Source organism: Melozone crissalis, unplaced genomic scaffold (genome assembly GCF_028551555.1).
Source record: "Melozone crissalis strain CALT ecotype California unplaced genomic scaffold, PUWL_Pcris_2 ptg000018l_1, whole genome shotgun sequence".
NCBI lineage: Eukaryota > Metazoa > Chordata > Aves > Passeriformes > Passerellidae > Melozone > Melozone crissalis.
Genome location: NW_026535796.1, coordinates 12,591,731 through 12,607,536, shown reverse-complemented (window position 1 = coordinate 12,607,536; position 15,806 = coordinate 12,591,731). Strand labels below are relative to the sequence as shown.

General features: G+C 48.5%; 1 protein-coding gene and 1 non-coding gene across 3 annotated transcripts in view; one reads left to right on the top strand and one right to left on the bottom strand.

The window, feature by feature from the left end:
- Positions 1-3,926: 3,926 nt before the first annotated feature.
- TRNAA-AGC (transfer RNA alanine (anticodon AGC)) lies at positions 3,927-3,999 on the bottom strand. The gene has a single exon. It is a non-coding gene; the product is annotated as a tRNA-Ala (tRNA).
- A 102-nt stretch (positions 4,000-4,101) lies between these two features.
- The window catches only part of LOC128936832 (uncharacterized), a 73,650-nt gene continuing 61,945 nt past the window's right edge, over positions 4,102-15,806 (top strand). The window contains exon 1 of one of the 2 annotated variants that reach the window (XM_054276067.1): positions 4,102-4,176. The gene's annotated coding sequence lies outside the window, so the exon portion shown is untranslated. Of the gene's footprint in view, positions 4,177-11,678; positions 11,754-15,806 lie in introns of those variants that run through there. The other variant, XM_054276068.1, reaches the window with a different exon arrangement.

The window sequence follows — 15,806 nt, the reverse complement described above, 5'->3', positions numbered from 1 at the left end:
AGAGGTTCATATCACGTGGGCCTTCTGTAGACCTCCTGCCCTGGGCAAAGCACCCAATACACTCTGGTCTGTGTTGGTGAAATATTAGATTTATAGGCCAAATAGCCATGCCAAAAGGTTATGTGCTTCTGTCTCCCTGTCAACCCTTTGGCTGCCCTCACTGCAGAGACAACAAAAGGCATTTCTGGAAAAGTCTATTGCCCTTTTTCCAGCAAGCAGGACAGGCCATCCTGCTCATTGAGATACACACAGATCCAGAGGAAATGATACAAAATGGGGCTGAGAAAGCCAACAGCACACACCAGTGAGAAATACCTGTGTGTGTCTTGCCACAGAAACAGTGGAAGACTCCTGGCATGGAACCATGTGGTTATTTGTACAGACTCAGGCTGATTCCTTAAAGATGCCTTCAGGAGTGTGGCAGTGACATCTGCCCTGTGTTCCCCTCTTTATCACAGTTTCCCATTATCCTTTCTGAGTTCATTCAAATTTATCTTCTCTTTTTTTAGATCCTCTCCCTCTTTTGGTCTTTGCAGCAGGGAGGGAGAGCACGGTGATGCCCATCTTGCCCCTGCTGCCTTTGGGCACAGCTGGCATGAAAGCATGAAGTGCAGGTCCTGGGATCTGAGGAAGTTGACATGTGTCTCTGCATTTAAGATGACTTCATTGTGAAACTAAATTTATGCACATAACTCTAGAGTAAACTTAAAAAAGAATACTTAAATTAAGGCCATTAGTGTAAACTGAAAACTCTGCCTCTTCCCCTTGTAGCAGTTTCCTGTTCTGTCCTCTCTGCTCTTATGATGCCTCTGTGCATATACTTAATGGTAATTAAAGACAATAAACTTCTAAGTGTAGTGACAGATCTTTTTCTAACTTGACTCTGTGATCCCTACCAGAAAATTCATTCCATAAATTCAGCTGTGGAGATCAAAACAGCAAGTTGTAAGCATGTGCCCAGCTCCATTTGTTGCAGTGAGTGATTTGTTTATATCCTACTTGATCCATTGCTGGAAGCCATTTGTTCCTTGAGCTTGTGTGCAAACTTGAAGTAAGGCTTTGTAGGGTGAGGAAATGCAAAACTTGGGTCATTCCTGAAGAGTCAGTGGGCTGATTAAGCACTGGGGAGCAAAGTATCTGTGGAGCTAGAGTGGAGAACCTGACACTGGGGCTTAACTGATGCCTCAGGAGCTTAAAAAAAAAATAAAAATAAAAGGAGGTCTATAATCAGGTGTTGGTAGCAAGGCGTTAGTGAGGTGGCTGAGCAAGGTTTGGGTTTTTCAGCAAATACAGGCAATAGCTCACCCTGACTTGCATGCGTGCACACACACATATGGATGTTCCATACTGTGGCAGCTCATTATAGATTCCCACAAGAAAACCATTAGGGAGGAAATTCTTACTGTTCTGATGTGGTTGCCTTGTTCTTGTAAAAGAAAAGCTGTTGTTTCCATGTTGCACTGGTTTTGTTGTTTTGGGAGTGGAGAGGATTATAATGAAATAGTGCTGTGAGTGTATGTGTAATATTTTATCCCCGTGGATACAGTCTTTCACCGTGGGTCCAGCGAAAATGGAGTCCCCCAAAAATGGAGCTTCCCAGATATGTTCATCAACCAACACACCTGCAGAAAAAGTACTGTCAGCGGAATTTTTCTCACATTCCTGCTTTTCTTCACCTTCTGTCTCAGCCTGCCGCAGTGTTTGCCTGCCCGTCTGCAGAGGGCGATGCAGCATCAGTTTGACCAGACTTATGGTCCTCTGGTTTTCCCTCTTGCCGACGTTGCCCTTGGTCACCAAGACATTGCAGGGGTTGAGGGCTGAGATGGGGCCACAGCTAGAGGGAAAAACGAGAGGACCAGAGCAGAAACAAGGGTGTATTTGACAGCACAGTCTCTTCATGCCAGCTGTGCAGCAGCTGATGAAATGGGAGACTGCAATGGGTTTCACTTTCCTGTTAAATCCTGCTGCACAGGAAGACTTGAATAATTTGCTGAAACTTTGAAGGCCACAGTAGGAACAGCTGGTTATTTCATTAGTTTGTATAGGACTCAGAAATGTAAGTTTAAATCAGCTTTAAAAGGCAAGAATGAAATCTTGAAGTGAAAAGAACCCCAACAACCATATACTTATCTGGTTTTCAGACTTCAGTTTGCATGTTAGCGCTGCCTTTTTGCAGAAAGGAATAGTAGATTTCTTCTGCCAGTATAGGCATCTCTCTCTAGTCTCCATGAGAATACCCATGAGAATTCATGGGTATTTGTGCCCCAAAAAATCACTTTGTATCCTAGAGTCGCGATGGTTGGGAAAGACCTCAAAATGATCATATAAATCCATTAACCCAGCATCACTGTGTTCATCACTAAACCATAGCCCAGACTTACATCCACATGCCTTTTGAACACTTCCAGGGATGGGGATTCCAACACTTACCTGGGCAGCCTGTTCCAATGCCTGACCATCTTTTCAGAGAATAGTTTTTTTCCTAATATCCTATCTAAACCTCCCATGACACAACTTGAGGCCATTTCCACTCATCCTCTAACTTGTCACCTGTGAGAAGAGACCCCTTCACCTCACTAAAACTCCTTTCAGGTAGTTGTAGAAGTGATAGGGTCTCCTGAGCTTCCTTTTTCCCAGACTAAACAACTCCAGTTCCCTCAGCTGCTTCCCATAAGATTTGTACTGTAAAACCCCCCCTGCATCCTCTCTTTAATCCAGTTCTTTCTTGGATTATCAGAATTAATTTGCTGCAAAGGCAAGGGGGTGGGATATTTTGGAGTCTCCTCAGGTGTAGGGTGGGGTTGGTGAGCAGTTGAAAGCTGAATTTCATTCTTTGTCATTGAAATTTGCCAGAAAGGTAATTTCCTTATGCATGTAACTGAGGAAAGTGGTCAGAATTATTTTATTCCCACTTCAGTTTGTGGTAGGGATGGAAATCCTGCCAGTTGAGTGTAATCCTGTTTTTTTCCATGATACACCATCAGTTTTTAAAAACAGCTTCTCTTTTTCTAAAAGCTTTTGGTTGTTTGTTGTGGCTTGTTGTAGTAGAACAGAAGTAGAATGTGAAGCACTTGCTTGAACTTTGCACCTGGATAAATTCAGGGAGGAAGGTCTTGACCTTTTTGTAATTAATGGCACCTACATCAATGACTCCTTGAGGTTTTTTGATTTCTTCCTAAATTTACAGAAGACAAACAAGTGTTTTGGCTCTAGCAGAGGCCTCCAGGTGAAGGGATCTCCAAATGCTTTCCTGCTCTGGGTGGGATGGGAGAGGGAGGGCTGGGGCCAGGGCTGTGTGGGAAGAACTGGATGCAGTGGGTGCTGCTCACTGTCGTGGCCTTGTCCGATGTTCAGTAAGGAACCAAAAGACCCTCTTGCAGTGCCAGGAGTACACAGGCAGTGTTCTGCCTGCCTTAAGCATGGGATGGGCAAAGGTATCTGTGTAGCTGTACGGGGAGCAGGTGAGGTCACTCCTCCACTCTGCCGAGCCTGTGCAGTTCCAGCTTTCTTGTGAGGGGAAGAGGAGGGACAGACACTGATGTCCCCTCTCTGGTGCCCAGGACCCAAGGGAATGGCCTGAAGCTGTGTCAGGGCAGGTTTAGGCTGGATAGTAGAAAAAGGTTCCTTTGGGCACTGAAAAGGACTCCCCGGGGAAGTGGTCATGGCACCAAGCCTGACTGAGTTAAAAAAGCATTTGGAAAACGCTGTGGGGCACAGGGTGTGCCTCTTGTGGTGTCCTGTGCTGGGCCGAGACTTGGATTCGATGATCCTTGTGGGTCCCTTCCAACTTGGCATATTCTGTGGTCTTTTAAAAATGTTAAGGAAGCAAACAATAATATTAGGAATTTAAAAACGCAAAACCACTACAGTTGCGGCTTGCACTGGAAGCAGGAAGTGGGCTGGGGATCGAGGGCACGAAAAGTAGCTGGAGAATGCGGGCATCGATCCCGCTACCTCTCGCATGCTAAGCGAGCGCTCTACCATTTGAGCTAATTCCCCGCGGTAGCTGTGTGGCTACCCAGCACAGACATATTGACTTCTCGCGAGACGCCGTGCGCCGCCGGCAGTTACACGTCCCGGCCGGTGGTCCCAGTGCGCCTGCGCGGGAGCGCGACGGCAGGGGCTCGGCGGCGGGCCGGGCTGGGCGCGCACCGGGAGAGGAGGATGCGCTCCGCGGTGAGACATGGAGCGGGAACGGGGCGGGAAAGGGAGTGGGAACGGGAACGGGGCGGGAATGGGAACGAGATGGCAATGGGAACGGGAATGGCGAGGGGCTGCGAAGGGCTGTGTGTTTGGCGGGCAGGATGCGTACGGCTGTGTGTGTGTGGGGCGGCGGTGCCTGTGGAGGTCAGAGCAGGGGCTGGAGCGCCCGGCACGGGCTCTGCCAGGGCCTGGGCTGGTCTTTGAGTGGCGGCGGGGCTGCGCTGAGGTCAAAACAGAAGGAAACAACAAAACAAACTCCCTCTCCCTCCGCCCCATAAAATATGGAGCCCCCAGCCCGCCCCCCAGCTGATGAAGGGCGCAGGAGCTGCCCGGATGAGCCCGGTTCCTGCCCAGGGACGCTTCGCCTGCCCGGCAGCTCCTCACGGCCCTCGGGACACCGAGCCCGCACTGCCCCTGCGGGGGCTCGGGGTGACACTCGGCCTGGCCGGGCGGCCCGGGAGCCCCCGGTGCTGGCTGCCATCCATGCTGGGACATCGGGCTGGGTCCCTGAGCGTGGCTGGGACAGCCGGGATGCCCAAGAGCCTGGGTGAGCAAACCTGCTGCGGGCAGTTGGTTCTCCCCGCCTTGCCTTGCAATGTCTCCTTTGAAAACAACACCCACAGAAGTGAAATCTGGCACCGTGGTGAATCGTGAGGTCTTTTTCTCCAAGAAATAGTTCCATTTGCTCTTGTGCTCCAGCTGGAGTAGAGTTAAAGGCAATTCCCTGCTGGACAAGGAAAGAGATGCTGGCTCTTGAGCAGGGAACTTCAGGTGCCTGTTGAAATGGCAGATGGGGGCATGTGCTGGAGTCTTCTGGGGAGCTGCACTGACCAGATGGGATTTTGGTGCCCAGTTTGGATGCAGGAAAAGGAGATGCCCTCAATCAAGGGGTGCATAGCAAAGCAGGTGAGAGCATTGGGTCATTTCTCTGTGAGCGCTATGCTGAGGAAGACAAAGCTATTGGTGGGCTTGCAGTGTTTAATTAAAGCTGTGTTCAGCAATAGCAATATCCAGGACTCCGTTAAAAACCTGTCATTCTGGTAAATATCTTCCCTTGTGCTGGATCACATTTCTTCCCCTCTGATGATGACGAGACAAAACCCAAAAAGCATTGATGGCCGGTGCAAAATACTTTCAGAACCGAGGTGATTACAGAATAACCTTGTTGTATAACCTTGGTGGTGGCTGCTTAACGCCTAGCTGTGTGGAAAGCAGCAGAGTCCTGCTGAGCTGGCCAGGCTGCACTGCTGCTGATCGTGGTCACCAAGTCACTGCAGTTCACTGAGCCAGCAGGGAATTTGGTGAAAGTGATGGGATTTGCTGTGGCTTTTGCTCTGTTGAGTTCCTGGGTGCTTTACACATTGCTTTCCTGCAGTACTTTTCTACTTCTACCTTGGTTGTGTTCATGCCATCGTTCTGTTGGTTTCAAAACCATTCCCTGCTCAATTTTACACCCTTCTTGTGGGATTTGCCTTAGTTCTGCCTGTGAGATACAAGTTACTTTTTCTGGATGAATTTGCTGAGCTATCCTCCTCCGGACTATGAATTTCTGATTAAACACTCCTATATATCAACAGCTTTGCAAATGAAATAGGTGCAAAACGTTTTTTATTTATTTCGCTTGACAGGTTTTGGGCTCTGTGAATGAGGTCTGCTTCTTGCAGAGTTTGCTTAATAGGTTCTCTGAATGATATTTTATTGAAATACTTGGAATTTTAAATTTACTCCTCTTTTGTTCTTTTTGATGTGTTGCATCTCACTTTAAAGGGCCGGTGAAGCATGACCTCAGAACTCTTCTGAAACTCTCCTGTCTCTCATTTATCGTTTTCACGGTTGTGAGCTTCCTTCTGTGGAGTTTTTTTTTTTTTTTTGTCAGAGAGAAGATTGGCCAACAAACATGTTCTGAAAGACATGTTTATCTTTAAGAAAAAACCCAACAGCAACCAAACAAGCAAGCAGCCGCACCCATCCAGCAGTATGATTTCTTATCTTGGAGCTTGACTCATAATTTTGATGGCTCCTTACCCTTATTGGTTTTTTTGAAAAGAAAGTAGTTTTTGTAGCCATTCCCCTGGGTGCCACACTGGAGAGCACTGCACTTGTGTAATTTTTTTTTTCTGGTGTCCTGCTGTCTCTTTTACATCGCCCTGAGCTGCAGAACCCCACAATTTTACCCCAGGCTTCTCTTTTTTTTTTTCCCTTTTTTCTGATATGGAGTAAACCAGGAGATGCCTGAGAGTCTCTCCTGCTGAGGAATCTTACCTTCAATGCACACTACAGCGTTTCAGCAGCTGGAAAATGTGTTTCAGGCTGTGTTTTGCATAGATGCTCTCAGATGTGAGGTTTCACTGCCTGGGTGTTATATGTGTTTTTCCTGTCACGGGGCAGTCTGCCTCTGAATCATGTTGCTGGGAGCTCCTGGCAGAGCAAATGCAGGGGCAGGGGGAAAAGAGGCTTGTCTTCAGCCTTGCTTCATCAACCCAGCCACAGCCTCCCTCATTTATGCCTTGTTTGGTTTAATAACGGGGTTGTACAGCAGCTTTTCCCACAGCAAAACCTCTTTTCTCCTTTTCTTTAGAACTAAAATCGCTGCAAAGAATGTGTGTTAAGGTGGACTTTGAAACTCAAAGCTTGCCAGTCCTTCACAATCATGCTGGAGTAATTCCTGTGCTTTCCTCTCCTTCATTTTAATTACAGGGGAGAGTAGTTCAGCTCCCACAGCTCAAGCTGTTGAGGGTATGTCTGTGCTCTGCAAATAAATAAACTTTGTGCTTGCTTTTCCCCTTCTGTCTTCCACTTGCTCTGGTAGAGCTGTGCTCCTGAACAATGCTGGGCAAGTATTGTTCAGGTTTTGGTGGATCTGTTTTGTCCTCGTGCTCCATCCATGCTGAGATGATAGAAGTTGCCTTGCAGGTGACTGGGAATGTAGCACCTAGAGAAGCCTACAGCTGCTCTGTGTGAAGAACAGCCCCCAGAGACGCTGAAGTTGCAGAGCTCTCAGTGCAGCTTTGTGGGAGGTTGCTTGCTGCATCCCCTTCAGCTCTCGGCAGCCTGGGACATCCCAGCTGGCCATTTTACTGGGTAGTGCAGGGGTTCTTCAAGGGGCTGGTTCATGCCACGCTGCAGACAGCTCAGCATGGCACTGCAAGAGCTGCTGTGTGGCGGAAGGCAGAGTTCTAGAATGTGCAAGATACTCTGGTATGCTGAGGGTAGCAGTCTCGGCTGCTTTGCCACCATACACCTCCCTGTTTGAAGCAGCAGTGGGTATTTCTGAAGCAAGTATTCAGACTGGAGTGCTTGCTCTGATTTCCTAGGTGGGTGGGTGGGTGCTCTCTGTAGCTATGGGTTTGCTTTGACACCTCAGCTGAAGGTACTTGTAGAGGGCCCGGTGTAGATTGTCCCTAAGTGTCCCTTAGTGCCAGGCGGCTCCGCATCCCGCCGGGCCGCTCCTGCGCGTGCCATCCCCCCCTGCACTGCAGAAGAGCTAAATCGGGGTTGCGAGAAAGCTGGCGGGAAGCCTGGATGTTCCTAGAAAGATATTGATTGCCCTGGACAGTTCGGGGTTGTTCCTTTTGTTTCCCTGCCTCTCGTCACGGGGTCGGGCTCGTTCGGGCGGCAGCTCACTGGAGGATGGAGAAACAGTGCCGGCTTTGCGGGCTGAGGCTGGAGCGGAGCCATCCCAGCCCGCCTCTCTCAAGTGTTAAGTCTGAAGCAGCCTGCCTGGTAATTCCATTAATGAGAGCCTAGTGCCAGAGAGATAAATGTAATTCCAGGGTAAAGCTAACGCTCGGGCTCAAATGGAGAGGATTTGCTGGTTCTCCCGGGTGCGCTGCTGTGAGTAATGTACTCCAGTATTACCCACAGACCGTGTTTAAAGTCTACATGTCACTGCAATAACTGGGCAGTGATAAAAAAATCTGCTGCTAAATCTTCATGTGAGGAAATCCTTGGTTCTGGAGTGTAGCTGTCTCTTTGCAATGGGTTTTACAGGGAATAAAAGTTTCCTGCTTAACTCCTGACATGCAGGATGGCACCGTGATAAGCAGCCAGCTGATCCAGGAGACAGCTTGTATGGGCTTTGGCCAGAACGAGCTCTCTGTGTGTAATCAGTGCAGAACAGAAATTATATACCCTTTGTGTGTCACACCAGAAAGCTTGCAAGCACCTCAGAGCCAGCCACCACAATTGCAAGTAGCACAAGCTTCTCTGCATTTTTGGCCATGAGGTCCATGGTTGAATTCAGAGCTTACAGTCCTGGCTAGCTTGCTTTGATTTCTTTTTGAAGTAATTTTTTTCTGATTTCTTACTTTTCTTAGTGTGATTTGCAGATCACCTCTTCTTGTTTGCAGTTGTATAATACCCTTGTGGCATCATCATCAAGTCTTGTGTTGAAAAGAAATGGTTAATTGGGACATTTTTAGCTCTCCTTGTGGCTTGGATCCTGGAAATCAAACGCAGGAGCCAGCACCACTCAGCTTCCTGCATAGGAGTTCCCTGCTGCAGGCAGCAGCTGAGCGCTTGTGTCTGACAGGGTGAGAGCTCACAGTGCCAGTGAGCCCCAGTGCTGTGGTACCCCAAAGATCAAGCAAACAAATTATTTGCTTCATCTTTTGGAGCTTAGTGAAGGATTTTCCTTGTCATTAGTCCAAGGTGGGGAAAAAAAGTTCAGTGAAGAAGAAGCAGGTGCTGGGGATGCTCAGCCCCTTTTATGTGTCCATCACTCCAGCTTTGCCTGAGTGTCCATCAGTGGGTATCTGATCTCCTTAGGTAGGACTTGAGCCCCTGCTGGAGTCCTGACAGCAGAACTGAAGCCAGCTTGCTCAAAATGCTTGCTTGTTGGTGTGTTCAGCAGCTTGCTGGTGCCTCTTGCTGCAGGAGGTGTGGGGAGAGTGGCTGGTGGAGCACAGTGAGGTGTGTGCTTTGCTGGTGACCCAGCAGCAGCTGGGACAGCAGCCTAAGTCTGCAGCCTGCTCCTGCATCTCTTACTCCTCTTTGCAGCAGCTGTGCAGACATGCCTGCCTTCATGCACGTGCTGTGGGCCAATTCACTCACCAGAAATCAGGATCAAAAGCAGATTGCCCTGAGTTTTTAAATCTCCTGCCTCCCCTAGCCTACAGTGCTGTCATTAATCAGTGAGGGGCATGCGTGTGAGAGCCATGTCTGCCGCTCACCACCGCCGTGGCAGGATGTTGGGGGGATACAGTATCAGTCACAGCTACTGCAGTTGTTCTTTAAAAAAAACTTCTGTTTGAATCGTAGCTGACTGCAAAAGTTTTAGCTTAGTAGTGTGGTTTTCTCACCCCAAGTTAAATTTTTTGAGTGTCTCCTTTCCTTCTTTTAAAGCTCTGACATCTGATGGGCTTGAGTGGAGCAAGGTAGCACTGATAGTGAGTTATGTGTCCTGTCAAACATTTCAATACAGAGTAGATGAAGGAGCAGGTAGGAAAATGACCTGCATATTTAGAAATTCAGTTTCTTGAAAAACTGTGGTGCCTTGTACTTACAGTATCTCTCCTCCCTCCCCCTTCAGTTCCATGAGTCAAAAGTGATTGTGAGAATGTTGATATACGACTGGGGGGATTTATCAGGAAGGATGTAATGTGTTCATTCCTCTGGTGGTAACAAAGTGGGTCAGAAGTGTTACCTGTGCTGTTGCTGCTGCTAACCAGATAAACTGAAATTAGTTCAAAACCTGCCTATTTGCTTTGCTCCTTGACTTGCTGTATAAGTTTCACTTGGAAACCTGTATCTGACCTGCAAGGCATTAATTTGTTATGTGGCTCTTGTGGCCTAGAGTTGAGCCACCTTGGTGCTGCCAGTCTAGGTGGCCTGGCACTGGATTTTTTTCTTTCCAACATATTTTTGAGCCACATCTGCATTGCCATCAGGTTTGCTGCAGAGCTGACCAGGCTGACAGTAGCTATGGTAGACAGACACCCACCACTTGGCTCCCTTGGATAAAGGGCTGGTGGGATCATCAGTTGACCTCCCAGAGATGCTCCAAATGTCTGGAGGCTGAGCAGAGCCTGATGCATTGTCCTTCTGCCTGCCCTGAGCTTATGGTGTAAATCCCCCAGCAGGCTCACCAGGGGTGACCTGATGGCTGTGCTCTGATACCTCTGTGTGGTACAGAGATCTGGCTGGGGTTTGCTCAGGGCTTCCCATGCTGGGAGAGAAAGATGCCACGGGGTGCCACATGTGGAACTTGAATTGGGAGTGGGAAGGGGGCATATGTAACATATAGCTGAGAAAACCAATAAGCTTCACAAGATCTTAACCACTGAAGGGGCTGAACTTGTTTCCCGTTGATGTGATTAGTCACCTCCTAAAGCAGGGTGCTGTAATCCAGTTTCTGTGGAAAAAATTGCACCGTACATGTGTCAATACAAGGGGCGGACTCAGCAAGTGTGAGTGCTTTCAGGCTGGTCTGTAAATCCCTTCAGTTGTTCTAGCCCTCTATAAACTTGTGAGAACTCAGGGAGTTTTCTTTCCTGCAGCCTTGCCCTCGCCATGATTTTAACATCTGAAAGTCTGGATGGAAATTGTTGTCATCTCACCCTCTTATGTCCCAGCACTCAGTCAGATGGCTGGCAGAGGCTTCGTGGCAGCCAGAGCTTTTCCCTCCAGCAGACTGGAGGGAACAGGAGGGAGAAGGGGCAGGGGGCTGTTATCAGTCTCCTGTGTGTCCAAGGAAACAGTTTTTCAAGGTTTTTGTCTGGATTTTACAGGGATCTCTTCCCTTACTGCTTTCCTGCCTTGGGCACGGATGCCAGCTGAATTTCCACTGACCTCATCCTGTGGCATATCCAAGCAGATCAGTACTTGGGAGACTGCACATCACCTACAGCAGGGTGCTGGATCTGGCGTGGGGACAGCTGAATGGACAGAGAGGTCCATCCCCAGAGGGGTTGGCCAGGAGGGGTATTTGCCCCTGGGAAATGCATCCCTGGGCTGTAGTTTGTGGCTCAAACAGTGTTTCTACTGCTGGAAATGGCAGACTGAAATGAAAAGATTGGGTTAGCCAGTACCCTGCCAGAGCTCAGAGAGAATGAATTTAGCTGTTCTTGTTTGATTTCAAGAAACTGCAGTAAAATGAGCAAAGAGGCTGTGCGCCGGAGCTGCTTCCGCTGCAGGCATCTGCTTGCAGAGCTGTGTTGCAGAGCGATTCCTGCTGGTGCTGCAGAGCCGCTGGGGAAAGCAGTGCTGTGGCACGGCCAGGAGAGCTCTGTGCAGCTGCAGCTGAAGGGCTCGGCTCGCTTGATTGCTTTGGCAGCTCGTCTCTACTGAGAAACAGGTGTGGGCAGTGCTTGCATCTGTTACCAGTGGTCACCGGTGTCTGGGGGGGTGCAATGAGCTGCCTTTCCCTGCAAGCCGAGGAGCCGTGCTCTGCTCCAGGTCCCTGCTGCTGGGAGGTGGCACGCAGACAGCTGGGAAGGTCCTCAGCCTGAATGTTGGATGTGTGACACGACTGACGTGATGGCTCTTGCGTCCTGCCTCACGTGAGCTCTGTGGTTACACCAAGCTGCAGCTGACTTCTGAAGCTCTTCTTGGTAAAAACTGACCTGAATTGATCCGTTGTGGTTCGTTTATTTATTTTTAAACTAAGATGCATTTCTGCGAGGTGAAAGCTTGAGCTTTATTACAAAGTCCGTGATTTTCTTAAGGATGCTTTGGGATATTTTGGGGGTGTGCATGTGGTCTGTGGTAACAGTTATCAGAAAAACTGGGAATGGGTCAGTTGGAGATGTGTAGCTGCTTAATTGATTTTAATGCCATGGAAATTCAATTTGAGTAACTGGGTGCTTTTTCTGGTGGGGGGAAAGAATAGAACTGTGTTAAGTGGAGGGGCAGCTCTGGGTATTTCTGTGAAAGGCATGTAAAGGAGGCTCGAATGTGAGTTTTTGAACTGTGCTTGTCTGTTCCTGTCGAGAGTTGGTAGTATAAGGGGGAGCACACAGCAACCGTGGAAGGCAAGGCTTGCCTGGGGGCCCTGGGGCAGAAGCCTGTGTGACTAATGTTGTGTAACTCAGAAAAACAAGGCAGGATTACTCTACCTCCTCCCCCTCTGTAAGGAGCTAGTGCTGGGGAGCTCTGTCAGACTGCTGCTGGGATGCTCGGATGGGACCTCTGGGCAAGCTGATGGATTGGCTCCCTCCACTCAGTGCAGCTTTGCAGCTTGTACTTTTTAGCTGGGGACTGTGCCTCTTGCTGGTGCTGGAGGTGAGGAGACTGGCTGGCATGTGAAGGCTGGTGCTGGCAGCCCCTCTGATAGGTACCCTGAGCTGCACCTGTGTCTGCTGTAACCCCTCCATCCACACCTGTGCCAGAGGAGACGCACGGTGGGGGCTGAGGGCGCTCAGGCGTCCCGGTGCTGGGGACAAGGCAGCCTGTGGGGACCATGCAGGGCTGTGTTCTCCTCCCCCTGCACTCTGGTGCTGTTGAAGTTGGTCACGTGTTGGGATGGAGGTCTGGCTTAGAGTTCAAGCCTGTGCTTCTACTTTTCCATCGTTATTTTCCAGGGTTTCTGTGCAAGGAATTGGAAAATGCCCTCTGTGGGCTGCCGTGACAGCCTTAGAGCTATCCAGATGGATTTGAACTTTGGTGCTGCAAAGGGCTTTGCGTATTTATTTTCAGCTTCCTGCTGTCTGCTTTGCTTAAGAGCTTTTGCTAGATCCTTTGCATATGCTTGTCCTTGCTCCTCTGCTCCTTGAAACCATTTGAGAACACCCTTCAGCTGTGACAAAATACCCCCCTCCTCTCCCCCACAAAAAAATTCCCAATCCTCCTGGAGGAATTTTATTTTACTGCGGTGCCTTGGTAAGCTGCAAGGCTTGCACAGCCGTGGTGTGTTGCTGTTTGGGTGCATCAGCCTGGTTTGGAGACCTCAGAGGGCAAATCACTGTGCTGTTTTGGATGGGTCTTTACAACAGTGAGTGACAGAGCATGCTCAGTAGTGAATGGAGCTGTTAAACTGACTTTTCATTACTTACCCCTGTGCAAACACAAATATATGACAGGTTGAAGCCTCATCTTGGTTTCCACATGTACCACTGTGCCTTTCTGAGGTCATGCTTTTCATCAGCTTTAGCTGATCTCAGGCTCTTCTCCTGCCAGAAATTCTTCCCCTTTATTTTCTTATTTCTGAGATGGCTTCCAGTTGAATCAAGCAAATGATGGTTGCTACCTCTATTGTAGAGGTGTGTAGAAGTGGTGGAAGAGAAAAGGCAGGACTGCCTGTTGTGGCAGCAGAGGGTAGTTTTGGATCAGTTGAGCTGATAAGCATGTGGGAGTGGGCATGGCTTGCTGAAGAGCAGCTGTGTAGCCCCTGGTAGAACATGTCCTGCTTCTACTCCAGTTTCCTTCCGTGTAAGAGGGTGGCAAGAATTGCTAAGTGCATTAATATTTCTGGGAGGCTACAGTGTTGGAGGAGTCCTTTGTGGGGCACTGCTGACTGACGGCTTTGTGTACATGCTGCCAGGGTTTGGCTTCCTGCTTAACCCAGGGGAGGTTTCCCTCTGGGAGGACTTTGAGCTTTTAAATAAAGCTTCCTGCTGAATGTATCAAGGAGAATATTATATTGAATATAAGGGAGAAGTTTTCTGTGATGAGGGTGGTGAGGCACTGGAACAGGTTGCTCCCAAAAGTTGTGGATGCCCCATCTTTGTAGTCACCCAGTATCACTCAGTCCTCTGCTGCCTATAAAAAGTTTATAACCTTTTTATAAACTCTGGTGAATCTTTGTGTGCTGCTTTAGATGAAACAAAAGGTTATTGTGTTTCTGCAGCACTACCTCAATCTGCAACAAGCAAGGAGTCATCGTGGCCAAGGCCACAGAGGGCCTGCTAGGGTGGTGGCACTGAGAAATACATATTTTGATGGACAAGTTGGAGTTGCAGGAAAGCGGCAGAGGAGCTCAGCTGTCATGTGTCATCCGTGCTCTGCATTGCCTGGAGCCTGGTGGTGTCTTGGGGAGGAGCAGCCCTAGGACAAGTGACTGCTGGGCACTGGGAGAAGGAAGTTTGGGAACCAAGGGAGAGGCTGAGCACTCTGATTCCCTGGCACTCCGCTGTGTTTCCAGTATATCTGTCTGTTGTGGGACAACGTGCTTTTTCTGAGAGCTGCAGTTGCTTTGGGAGGGCAAGCAGGCCATCTTCATATGGCTTTGATTAAATCCAGCAGCACTTAAGAAAGCTTCAGGCATCTCTTTTTGCCTTGCTCGGCAGTATTGGGAAGTGAGGACTTAGAACTTTGCCAGTGATGTTTCTGCAGCGTTTTTTAGGAGTAGGAGTTGAGTTGGGAAAGTTGTTAAATGGAAAAGGAACTGGAGGAGGGAGGGAGAAAAGGTTGTCTGTATGGCTGCCGTGTTGATACTCCCCATGTGCTGAGCCCTGGTGCAGGCATGGGTCAGCACCAGTGCAGATGAAGTCCTATGAAGGTAAGGCAGCCCCCCTTCAGATTTAAGCCATGTGAAGTTAAGGTATGAATTTCCTTTCTTTCCATACCTCGATACGTAAGCTACCACTGAAGATTATTGGCCAGGTTGGATTTGTCCTGTTACTTCTGTCCTTGTAGAGCTGCTGAATAGTGTTCATTTACTGGCTTCAAAAAAAACCAGCAAAAGACCCTCCTGGAGGTACATAACAGAAGTAAGTAACTCCTGTGTTTTGGTTAATGTAGAGCAACAGGGTGATGGAAAATTTGTGATTGAGGCTGGAGTCCAAGGTTTGTGCTGTGGTCTTGTGGACTTCAGCATTTTTTTCATACTTAGAAATGCCTTCAGCCCTTCCTTAATAGGAAAGGAGAAAGGGGAAAATGAGTGAGAGGGAGCCACAAATGGATTAGACTTTTCTCAGTTCTTTGAATACCAGTTGGCAATGACAGTTTTCTGAATCACCTGCAGAGACTGGGGAAAGCAAGCAAGTCTCTCCTCCTCAGTCCAAGGTAAACTGATGTGCTGCATGAGTAAGTTTTCTCACAGTACATAATGAGGTCCAGTTGGCAGGAAGCACATGAGACATTGTCAGGCTGATTCTGCACCTTCCTCTTGCTGGTTTAGTGTTTTGACTAGAGATGTCTCACTATTTCCTTACCTCCCTCAGCTTCCAGATGCTCTCTGTGTTACAGTGTGTCTGAGGATGGTCCCTCATCCACCATGTTCCTTGCTATCCCTGAACCATTGCACGAACAGGATGGGAAAAGTAAAATTACATTAGATGTGGTGACCTTTGCTTCAGTAGTATTATCAGAAAAACTTCTCCTTGTGGCTGCTTAGAATTGTTTCCTGTAAAACATTTCTGCTATCTTTCCTTTGGCATGCAGCAGGCCCTTCACATGCCTGAAGTGAGGTGTTTTTGTAGCCTGCAGAGGTGACTTTTGTCACTGCTCTTGCTCAGTGCTGGTTAAATGTCTTCTGTGTGACTGAGGTACAAAAGCTTTATACAGCCATCAGTGGAAAATATAAAGCCTTTTTTATTATGAAACTATAATGATGAATCAATGATGATGATGAAGAAATGGAAGTGGTCTGGCTCTGTCATGTGGGATTTGCCTCCTCTGCAAACTAGAAGAAATTGCCCAGGTGCTGTGAAGCAGATCTTCAGCAG